Source organism: Myotis yumanensis, unplaced genomic scaffold (genome assembly GCF_028538775.1).
Source record: "Myotis yumanensis isolate MYYU_CA2020_CCGP unplaced genomic scaffold, mMyoYum1.0.hap1 SCAF_22, whole genome shotgun sequence".
NCBI classification, from domain to species: Eukaryota; Metazoa; Chordata; class Mammalia; order Chiroptera; family Vespertilionidae; genus Myotis; species Myotis yumanensis.
This window is the reverse complement of record NW_027223773.1, coordinates 13,336,681-13,349,144: the sequence shown is the minus strand read 5'-3', so window position 1 is coordinate 13,349,144 and position 12,464 is coordinate 13,336,681.

Genomic DNA, 12,464 nt, shown 5'->3' with positions numbered 1-12,464 from the left:
AGTGATGATAAGGATAAGGTAAAATAACCTTATCCTTCAAAGTGTTTATCAGCAGCTATTGTATTCCCAGGAGTAGGTGCATAAGGCTTCGTCTTTGGCCCTGTGCTGATCAACAGTTTATTAATGCTTGGGACCAGAGTAATGACTATAATATGGTAGGACATATAAACACCGATTGAATGAATGAATGAATGAATGAATAAGGATGTTTGTATTGTGCTGATCATATCTTTAGCTGTCACAAAGTTTCAAGTCACAATAATTTATATCAAATAGGAAGTTTAAGATTAAAATATGATAATAGGCAAATGTGATAGGTCAAGGCTAAAACAATGCAATTTGACAAGGATAAATGTTGAATCCTAAACTTAGGCTTTCACAGTCAATTTCACAATGAGAAGACATGGGCATTAAGGCTTAAAGTGTGACTTAAAGGAGGAGAGAAGAGAAAAAGAAGGAAGGAAGGAGGAAGGAAGGAAGGGAGCAAAGACGGTTTGTACTTCCATGGATAAGAATCTCAAAATGAGGCTAATAATATGATACAACTAGTGAATGAAGTTAATAGACACAGGTATTTCTTGTGTTTGCTCTATAATAGTCAGACTCTACCTGAAATATGTTTTGAACTCTGGATCCCCCGTGTTGATGGGAACAATAGCAATCTGTTTGTTTTGTTTTTAATATATTTTTGTTGATTTCAGAGAAGAAGGGAGAGGGAGAGAGAGATAGAAACATCAATGATGAGAGAGAATCATCGATCAACGGCCTCCAGCATGCCCCCACCAGGGATCAAGCCCACAACCCGGGTGTGTGCCCTGACCGGGAATCGAACTGTGACCTCCTGGTTCATAGGTTGATGCTCAACCACTGAGCCACTACAACCAGGCAACAATAGCAATCTGAAGAGAATCTATAGGAAAGTGACTGGTGGTGAGAAAAATTAAATCTGTGACACAGGAAGAATAGTAACGATACTAGGAATTTTAGTCTAGAGAAAAACAATTTGGGGGAACATGACAGCTATCTTCAAGAACTTAAATGGTATTTGGAAAATAAATTATATTTATAGGACATTACTGGATTATAGATTCACAGCATATGATGAATGGTCAAATATATATATATATTTCTGGGCTGTCTATGCTATTTCACTGGTCTCTTTGTTTATCTTTATGCCAATACCACCCTGATTTTGAAATCAGGAAGAGTGAGTCCTCCAATTTTGTTCTTTTTCACAATTGTTTTTGGCTATTCAGGGTCCCTTGAGGTTCCATATGAATTTTAGGATGTTCTTGGAAAAAATGTCATTGGTTATTTTAGTAGGGATTGCATTGAATCTGTAGATCACTCTGGGTAGTATTGACATTTTAACAATATTAAGTCTTCCAATCCATGAACATGGGATGTCTTTCCATTTATTGGTGTCTCTAATTTCTCTCAGCAATGTTTTGTGGCTTTCAGTGTAAAAATCTTTCAGATCTTTGGTCAGGTTTATTCCCAAGTATTTTAATTTTTCTGAGGCTATTAGAAATATAATTGTTTTCTTAATTTCCTTTACTGATTTCTCACTGTTAGTGTATAGAACGAAAACAAAAATTAGATGATGTGTATCCCAGGTATACAAAGGTAATATGTACTAGTTACTTTGTGCCAAAGACATTGTGGCCTATGTGCTTGGGGACACAGAGATGAATAAAAACAGGCATACTGATGAAAATAATCCACTGTATTTGGGAAACATAATTTGATATCAGCATTATTTGAGGGACTTTTGCCTCAGCAGTCAACAACATCCTGCTTTTTTTCTATAAGCTCCTGCACTCACCATCCTAGCTTGTTTACCAACTTAGTTAGTTGGGTATTTGTCCCAGTCAGTATCATTGAATCATTTCACTTTTTGGTTGTTTTTTTTTTCAATATTGGAAGAAGATAACTGACAAAACACTATGAGAAAAAATGTAAAATATTAACTTCTGTGATCCAAGTTAATGTGACAAGTTTTTTAAAAACCCCAGTAGATTATTTATTCTGTTTGATCAGTTTATATCTTTACTAGAGCATTTGGGATTGAATTAGTGGTATGCAGAAAACTAAGTACATGAAACAGTGAAGCAATAATTAACAACAGGGGGGAAAACTGTATAGGAACTAAAATGTAATTAGCTGTGAACTATAGTTCCACAGTCAAAATAATGTAAATGGTTGTTGACCAAGCGTAAATGAATCCAGAGACAAAGTTTTATTCAAGGGTTTTATGATTTTCAAATAAAAAAACACAACTAGCCCTCGCCAGTTTGGCTCAGTGGATAGAGCGTTGGCCTGGGGACTGAAGAGTCCTGGGTTTGATTCCGGTCAAGGGCTTTTGCCCAGGTTGTGAGCTCCATACCTATACGGGGCATGCAGGAGGCAGCCAATCAATGATTCTCTCTCATCATTGATGTTTCTATTTCTTTCTCCCTCTCCCTTCCTCTCTGAAATCAATAAAAACATATTAAACACACACACACACACACACACACACACACACACACACACACCTAGATGATACCAGAGTGTTCCCAAGGAGAAAGAAAACCTGAGATATCTTATAGTAAAAAGTGCATTCTTGAGAGAATAATTAGCCTCTGGTTAGTCCAAGATGGTGATCTTGCAGATGTAGGCAGTCTGTTTAAAGGTTCTTAGGTGATCCTAAATGCTTTAGATGGTTATCTATAGGCTATATATTGATGCACCACTGAAAAGTTTACAAGTCCTCGGGCTAAAGTAAGATAAACATCATTCCCTCACATTTCAGCCCACTCTGATCTGAACCAGTTTTGCCAGCTTGATGTTCTGACGACTCCACTTTAAATCAGCGTAGCTATACCGACTCCATCTTGTTTTCTTCACTATTCTCTCAGGGGGGAAAATGATGATGTGACTACATCCGGAAGATGGAAGAAAGGTGATGGAGCAAGAGCTGGGAGCCATCCTCCACAAAAGAAAACAAGTGGGTTTAAATAACCAGCAGAAACAGTTAAAGGAACTGAACACGACTGCCTCCAGGGAGTGGCAACAGGGCTTCCCAGCTGCCTCAGGTGTCGTGTCAGATTCTTTAGCCTGATCCTAAAGCGTCTCTGCAATCTGTCCCCGCTCTCCCCAGCTTATCTTATCTCTGAATTTTTTTTTCCGTCTTGAACTCTGTGTTCCAGTCACACACCCTTCCTTTGGTGTTCCTCAACCCTTTCAGAAACGTCATTTGCCAACCCGAGATGTTCCCTCTCCTATCTGCTCTCAAATCAGAGAATGTAATTAAGGGGCACTGGAGTGAAAATTATCCAATGGAAAACATTAAGAAACACAAAAATGTAATAGATGAGATCAGTCATCGGTAGATTGAGGGCTTGATAAGCTGAGAAAGAATGTATTAACAGGAGGAGGATGGTTTATATGCATCTACAAAAACTAAGTTATTGGGTCATCCAATATAAATTCATTAAGTGCCCACCTTGTATCAAGTACCCTGGGAGTATAGAACAGCAAGAGATATAGTTCAATACCAAGAAGTCAGAGGGACAGAGGTATTAGTTAGTTTAGAGGGCCAGAACTTTCTAGAAAAGAAGAGCCGATGCACAACCAATAATGTCTCATATGCTAAGCACATGTAGTCTTTGTAAGAGGGACACCACGGGCTTGCTGATGTTGAGAGAATAGTTTATCTAAGATCCATTTTCTGTCAAGCTCTAGGCTAGTTGCCTTAGTGTATCATTTCTGAACCACACTAAAGCCCAATGAGATTTTTATTATTATTATTTCTGTTTTTCAAATGAACAAACTGAGGCTCACCAAAATCAAGGTCTGCCAGTCAGTGCTGAGGTGAGATTTGAACTCTGGTCCAGCTGGAGTGCCCGTTCTTCTTCCACCACAGGCCACAGCCTGCCCAGCCAACTATATCATGCTTACCAAGCAACCTTCTGATGAATTTGGCATCACATGTAGGAATAAATGCTCTAGTTAGTCACTAAAACCTTACTTTTCTAGGCAGTGGGAATAATAATAAAAATGCTAACTGCTAGCATATTGAACATTTACTCTGCACCAGGCACTGTGCTAAGCTCTCTACATGCATGAAGTATAGTAAACTGTTGTGTCCATTTTACAGATAAGAAAACTAAGTCATAAAAGATGTGAATCATTTGCCTTAGGGCACACAACTAATAAGAGAAAGAGAACTTGTGCTCTTAGTCACTCTATATATTGCCATCTAACTTACTAGTACACTGTTGTGAACATAACTTATTCATTTAAATAATATGTAGTAAGCACTCACTCCATAGTTTGGTGCTTGCTGGGGGAATATTAATGAAGTAGAAGAGCTAGTCTCTGTCTTTCAAATATTTACAACTTAAGTGAAGAGGCGCAATATACACAGTAAATCTGTTAGGTAACAGTTGAGGTTTGTATATAATTAAAAACTAAAATGATTAGTGCAAACAATAAGGCATTGAGATTTTTCATAAAGGAAGCTCACTGAGAGCCAAAGTAGGAAAGAAGATTCCAGAACAGGAATGAGCATGGTGTCCTGGGGGACAGGGAACAGCTGGCCCCAGCATGGAGATTCTCAGTGTGAAGCAATAGGATCCCCAGGCACCTTCCTTGAGAGACTTACTCGGAAATTCTAAGGTTCAGCGGAGCTCTTTTTGGGGCTGCTGGTTCAGCCTCTTTCTAATTCAACCGCAAACAAGGACGTGCCCATAGGTAGCATGAGCTTCTGAGGGTTAGTCCTGTCACCCCCTAAGTAGCATCCCAGAGATTCATGATGACATGGGAAACTCTAAGCTACCAGAAGGCAAGAAAAATGTGTCTTGTTCATCACCACACCCAGCTCCTCTGACAAAGGCTGCCTCTTGCACGTGCTCACTAGATGTTGATTAAACCAGGAGGGAGGCACCCTGCACAGGTCGCTGTCAGTGAGGCCCAGTAGCTAATCCTGGGACCTGGCTCTGCCACTTGCTAGCTGTGTGGCCTTGCAGTTACTTTACTGTCTAGATCTCAATTTTCTCATCAGTGAAAGGGTCTATGGAGAGCCTTCCCCAAAAGGCTATTGTTGTGAACATTAAATGAGTTAATCAACATAAAGCGCTTAGAACAGGGAGCTATGTATATTGCTTCTATTAGTAATACTAGAGGCCCGGTACATGAATTAGTGCATGGGTAGGTTCCGGCCAGCCCGACCCATCAGGGCTGATCAGGCTGAGCCAGCTGGGGGGTGGGGCTGCAGGCAGTTGGCAGGCGGGCCCTGCCCTTGATTGGGGTAGGGGGGACCGATTAGGGGCGGGGATGGCTGGGGGGAGGTGCCACAGGCAGTTGGCTGGCTGGCCCTGCCCCCTGGTCAAACTCCTGGTGGAGGGGACAATTTGTATATTAGGCTTTTATTATATAGGATAGGAAGGGCTCCAGCCCTAGCCAGTTTGGCTCAGTGGATAGAGTGTTGGCCTGTGGACCAAAGGGTCCCAGGTTTGAATATGGTCAAGGGCATGTACCTCGGTTGCAGGCTCCTCCCCAGCCCTGGTCAGGGCATTGCAGGAGGCAACCAATCGATGTGTTTCTCTCACATCGATATTTCTCTCTGTCTTCCCCTCTATCTTTTACTCTCTCTAAAATAAATGGGAAAATATCCTCGGGTGAGAATTTAAAAAAATAAAAAAATAGTATGGGCTCCAGAGCCAGACCAGGGGTGATGCCTCTCTCTGTTGTCTATCAAGTGAATGGTCTCTCTGAACCTCAGGTCGTCTATTTGTAAAGTGGATATTTTAATGGCACCAACCTCATAAAGTTATGGTGAGGATTAGATGAGTTAAATGCAGCAGAGCGCCTAGCACAGGCCCGTGGCATACCCGACCGAGTGACACAAAGTAGTCTTGTCCCCGCTTAATCACAGTCCTGCCTCACACTCCGCTACCGCAGCTGGCAGGTGGCTCGCACATTTCTGCATTAGTCAAGCCTTAACTTACGGAGACGGCGTAGCTCTACCGTCATTTCTTCCCCTTCAGCTTCCTTCTAGGGTGATTTCTCTAGTAAAATAAATTCTGAACTTTTTGTTATGCAATTTTCAAACATATATCAAACCAGAGGGATTAACATGGGGAACCGCCATGTAGTCATTGCTCAGCTTCAAAAGTCATCAACACATAGGCAATCTCACCTCATCTACTAGTATATCACCCCTACTTTCTCCACCCAGCTAGATTATTTTGAAACAAATTTCAGAAAGCATATAATTTCATCCATAAATAGTTTGGTAATGTATCTCTACAATATAGTCTTTTTAACATAACCAACCACTCCATCTGAATTTTCTAATGATAATTCCTTAATATCATCAAAAAAGCCAACTAGCATGAAAATTTTCTTGATTTTCTCATATATTATTTATTTATTTTTAAATGTATATTTATATTGATTCGAGAGAGGAAGGGAGAGGGAGGGAGAGAGAGATAGAAACATCAATGATGAGAAAGAATCATTGTTCGGCTGCCTCCTTGCATGCCCCACACCTGGTATAGAGCCCGCAACCCGGGCCTATGCTATGACCTCCTGGTTCATAAGTTGATGCTCAACCACTGAGCCACACTGGTCAGGCCTCTCATACATTTTTTTCTTACAGCTTCAATAAGTAAATAAATAAATCAGGATCCAAACAAGGTTCCAACGTTGCATTTATCCGATGTCTTTGCAGTCTTTTCCAAACTATAGGTTTCACACCCCCACCCTTTCCCCCTTTGGAATTTATTGCTGAAGAAAGTGAATAGTTTGTCCTACATGTTTCTTACATTCTCCGTTTTGCTGATCGCTTCTTCATTGTGTCATTTAACGTGTTCCTCTGACCCAGAACATCTTGTTACATCAGAAGCAAGGAAACTGTCAAAGCCTTCCGGGTCAGGCAGAAGGGGCCAGGGCCACTAGCCGAAAGGGGCTATTTTGAGCATTAAATAAATAAGTAAATAAAGTGCAGCATAGTGAGATACAGCGGGCATGATGATATCCATGGGTTTGCAGTAATGTTTCAAAAATAGATTTGTTGGTCACCTTTGAAGGATGGGAAGGAAACAGCTCTCCATGCCAAAAATGAGTAAATAAAAATAAAGAATCAAGCATTGGTTCTGTCTTTTCTCTATGAGCTGTTTCTCAGGTCATCAAATAATCGATGAGAAGAGAGCCTTCTAATAAAGAAGGAGCGATACCATTACAATATTGCCATTTTGCAATCTTTAATGAATAAACTCTCTAATCAAGGACGATTGAGGGCCGCTAAAACCACAGAGGGAGGGCCGGTGGGGAACCTCACCAGTACAATGGATGTATCAGGTTGATAGTACCTGTCAGCCGATAGTGTCATCACAAAAAGATAAGCCACTAGGTATCATGTACCCTTGATGCGTCACAGCAGAAAATATACAGCCTCTGAGGTATTTAAGCCAAAAATTCTATCAGACTTACCAGCTTAACGGGGGTTCATACTCTTAATATTTATTCTTTTTCTCTTAAAATGAGCAAACACTAAATAAAAGGACAACCAAAAGCACTAGGCACATGTCAAATTGGACAATAAAGGAAGGTGCGTTAAAACAGTCCCAGTAGGTAAATGTGCCCGCCCCTCCTTATAAAACCATGAGAAAATGCCAGCCCTTGCCAGTGTAGCTAAGTTGTTTGCGCATCCCTCTCTCTGTGCTCCTCTCCCTTCTTCTCTCTCTAAAACTCAATAAAAATATAAAATAGCCGGGCCGGCATGGCTCAGTGATTGAGCATCGACCTATGAACCAGGAGATCACTGTTGGATTCCCGGCCAGGGCACAGGCCCAGGTTGCAGACTCGAGCCCCGGTGTGGGGCAGCAGCCAATCAATGATTCTCTCTCACCATTGATGTTTCTCTCTCTCTCCCTCCCTCTCCTTTCCCCTCTGAAATGAATTTTAAAAATATTTTTAAAATATTAAAATAACCATTTGCACTTTTTGTTCTGATTATTTCAATAAATATTTATTTAAAGGGGGGAGGTGCAGGCCCTAACAGGTTTGGCTCAGTGAATAGAGCGAAGGCCTGCGGACTGAAGGGTCCCAGGTTTGATTCCGGTCAAGGGCATGTACCTTGGTTGCGGGCATATCCCCAGTAGGGGGTGTGCAGGAGGCAGCTGATGGATGTTTCTCTCTCATCTATGTTTCTAACTCTCTATCCCTCTTTCTTCCTCTCTGTAAAAAATCAATAAAAATATATTTTAAAAAATAAAATAAAATAAAGGGGGGGTATTTCAGAGCAGACAGGGCTTTTGATGTTTGGATGTGTGTGGGTATCTCTTTTTGCCTTGCTCTATAAGATAAACTTGTACTAGTATTCACGTACGTCATGCCTAGGCAAGCTGGCTTCTGACAGCAGATGCATCCCTCAAGATCCCCTGTGGTGCGACAGGGACACGGAGCCGTGGCTCTGCCAAGCCCACGGCGCTGGGCCAGCTCTGCAGCCCCTGCGCGCCTGACTCCGGGTGGATGTGCGCCCCGAGCCGCAGGAGCCGCCTGTGCGCGAGTGGCTGTCAGGCGGGGCTGTCCCCCGGGTCCCTGCCAGCGGCTCCCAGGAGCACAGGGCCCAGGGCGCAGGCTGCAGGCTGCCTCATTGCCTCAAGCCCGTTCATATTTATCATCCTACCCCCAAAGCCTCAGGGCCCCACGCTTCCCCTTATGTATTCTCCAGTAGCACGTTCTGTGTTCCCGAACACAGGCGTGCTGATTCGGGGATCATTTTAACAGAGAAGTTAATTACATATATTTTGAAAACCACAACCCCAAACATGACGAGTTGGCAGGCGGTGCCTAACATATTGCACACTTAATGGGAGTTGTTTAAGGACTCTATTTTCTACTTAAGAACACTGGTACTTTAAAAAAAAAATTTCAGAGAGCACATGAAAAGAACATGAATTACAAGAAATTAAATTACAATACAAAAATGATCCCTAGATTCTTACATGAGAGAGACTGTAATTTTTTTAAACATATTTTATTGATTTTTTTACAGAGAGGAAGGGAAAGAGATAGAGAGTTAGAAATATCGATCAGCTGCCTCCTGCACACTCCCTACTGGGGATGTGCCCCCAACCAAGGTACATGCCCTTGACCGGAATCAAACCTGGAACCCTTGAGTCCGCAGGCCGATGCTCTATCCACTGAGCCAAACCAGTTAGGGCAAGACTGTAACTTTTTTTTAACACGTAGGAGGATTTCAAAGCCAAGATGTATTCTGGCATTTATTTATTTGTTGTTTTTTAGGTTAGCATTTTAGATATTTTATCTAAATAGTATTGCTGTGCCCAGCTGGTGTGAATCAGTGGTTGAGCATTGACCTATGAACCAGGAGGTCAGGGTTCAATTCCCGGTCAGGGCACATGCCCAGGTTGCAGGCTCCATCCCCAGTGTGGGGCGTGCAGGAGGCAGCTGATCAATGATCCTCTCTCATCATTGATGTTTCTATCTCTCTTTCCTCCTTCCTTTCTGAAATGAATAAAAATATATTTTAAAAAATAAATTGTATTGCTGTAGAAATTTTTGTTTCAAGATAGACTATGCATTTTATTTTTTCTTTATTTTTATTGTGGACACTCTTGCAGATGTCCCCACTCCTCCCCTCTTCGCCCCCCTCCTCCCAGCTCTCACTCCCCCTTCCCTCTGGCCATCAGCACACTGTTGTCTGTGTCCATGGGTTATACATATTTGTTCTTTGGCTACTCCCTTCACCTTTTTTCATCCAGTTCCCCCTCCACCACCCTTCTGACAGCTGTCAGTCTGTTCCATGTATCCGTGCCTCTGTTTCTATTTTGTTCCTCAGTTCATGTTGTTCATTGATTCCCATGAGATCATATGGTATTGACTTTCTCTGACTAGCTCATTTCACTTAGCATAACAATCTCCAGGTCCATCCATGCTGTTGCAAAAGGTAAGATTTCCTTCTTTTTTACAGCATTTATATGGGTCTCTTTGCCATTTTCATGGAAATGTGGTCAATGCAATTTCTGTTAATGGTAGTATTTAGCCTGGATTCTGTGAATTCAATTCAATTTTTTTTTTTTTAATCGAGTGGGATCCACGTTGGAGCTGGGTCTGAGCTTTTCTGACTTGTATATGTTGAATCCAAAGAAAAGTTTCCTTGTGCGGCATGAAAAGTCCAGGGTTAGCCTCTTAGTTTGCCATCAGCTCAGGGCAGAATGCTTATTCGAGGCCTGACATTCAATACACCAGTGATCACAGATATGGCCACTGAAAGCTTTTCCAACAAAGCAGGAAACAAAGAACCTTCTAGCAGTGTCTAACTTAATTCACAAAAGTGAGGGAGCTGGGAGATGAGGAGAAACACTGCCCTTAGGGACACTATCAAGTGTCCCCGTGCCACGTGAAAGAACAGCAAAGCAAAGAGAACCATATGTAAAGTAAGTATGGGCTCACACAGTGCAGGGCACAGCCAAGTGCAAGGTGAGAGTCTGGCTGCGGAAAACTGTAAGGTATGTTATTGAACCCAACCTCATGGGACCCGACCTCATGGGAGTATGTCTATGCAATCTCTAGGCTAAAAATAAGCTGGGATGAAGGGAAAGGTAAGACAAAATTCCCTCTGTATGTTATATCTGCATATTCTTTTCTCCCACTAAGATGCCTTACCACAAAAGCACTTTTATTTTTTTAAATATATTTTTATGGAAGAGAGGAAGGGAGGAGAGAGAGATAGAAAGATGAATGATGAGAGAGAGTCATTGATTGGCTGCCTCCTGCATACCCCACACTGGGGATGGAGCCCACAACCTGGGCATGGACCCTGACAGAGAATCAAACCTTGACCTCCTGGTTCATAGGTCGACGCTCAACCACTGAGCCAGCCGGGCCACAAAAGCTCTCTTTTATGAAGTAGTATAATAGCACTAAGGGGACAGGGAGAGAAAATATATGTATTATAGCAGCTGTCATTTCCATGTTTTTGTCTTTACTGCTTTGTTAGTGGTGTTTATACCAAAGTATTATTAATTACTTCACCCCACTCATTGTCTTGGCTTTGAGTTTGTTTTGACAACCACGAGGAAATATTACTAGAGCTCTGCTTCAGAGCAATCTCATATAGTTAACATTTCAAATGTGTGTTTCACAAGCAACTGTTGCTAAGGAATTTTGTTTAAAAGATACAAATATGAAGACATAGGGCTGGCTGGGTGGAGGAGGGTAAAGGGGTTGGATGGGAGATATCTGTAATATTATCAACAATAAAAATATATTAAATCAATAATAAAATAAATAAAATAAAATAGCCCATCCAGCATGGCTCAGTGATTGAGCGTCAACCTATGAACCGGGAGGTCATGGTTTGATTCCCAATTGGGGCACATCCCCGGGTTGTGGGCTCGATCCCCAGTGTGGGGCGTGCAGGAGGCAGCCAATCAATGATCCTCTCTCATCATATAAAAATAAAATAAATGGTAAAAATGATGATTCGTTAAGGATCATCCTTATCATGACATCAATATGTGGGGCTCGGTTTCCTCTCTCTCCAGTGCATCAGGAAGGTGGTGAGCTTCTCAAGGTCACAGCCATCCCTCTTCTTCTTTCCCATGTCCTGGTACACTGCTAGGACTGCAGGATGTACTCAGAGGGTATTTGTTAAATAGATAACAGGTTTCTGATTCAACTTAATTCATTTTTGTTATGAGCCGTGGACAATGATAACAGATTATAGAACACAACAACAACAGAATGCATTTGAAATTTCAGCTCTGCCAACTTCGGGAGAAGAGGAAAGTCCTACCTGAGAAAATAAAATTTGTCTTGAAAAATAAATATAAAGAACCCGGCCAGTGTAGCTCAGTGGTTGAGCGTTGACCTATGAACCAGGAGGTCACAGTTCAATTCCCTGTCCAGGCACATGTCAGGGTGTGGGTTCGATCCCCAGTGTGGCCCGTGCAGAAGGCAGCCAATCTATGATTCTCTCTCAACATTGATGTTTCTATCTCTCTCTCCCTCTCCCTCTCCCTTCCTCTCTGAAATCAATAAAAATATATTTTTTAAACATCATGATGAGAGGGAACCATTGATTGGCTGCCTCCTGCACGCCCCCACACTGGGGATCCAGACTGCAACCCAGGCATGTGCCCTTGACCAGAATTGAACCCGGGGCCCTTCAGTCTGCAAGCCGACGCTCTATCCACTGAACCAAACTGGCTAGGGCTGTAGAAGCATTTTACACGTTACATGCAAAGCCAGGGTCCCCGATAGAGAAGAGATTTCATGTTCTGAGACAAATATATAAAGTAAGGAAAATATAAAAGGGACTTTGTCAAACTTGCTCAAATCAAGCCTTGTCTTAACCATGTGCACCAGCATAAAACGACCTGATTCTATAGTAAAATTCAGGTGCTGCTGACGGCGATAAATCAGTCATTGTCAAACTTTTATTCTTA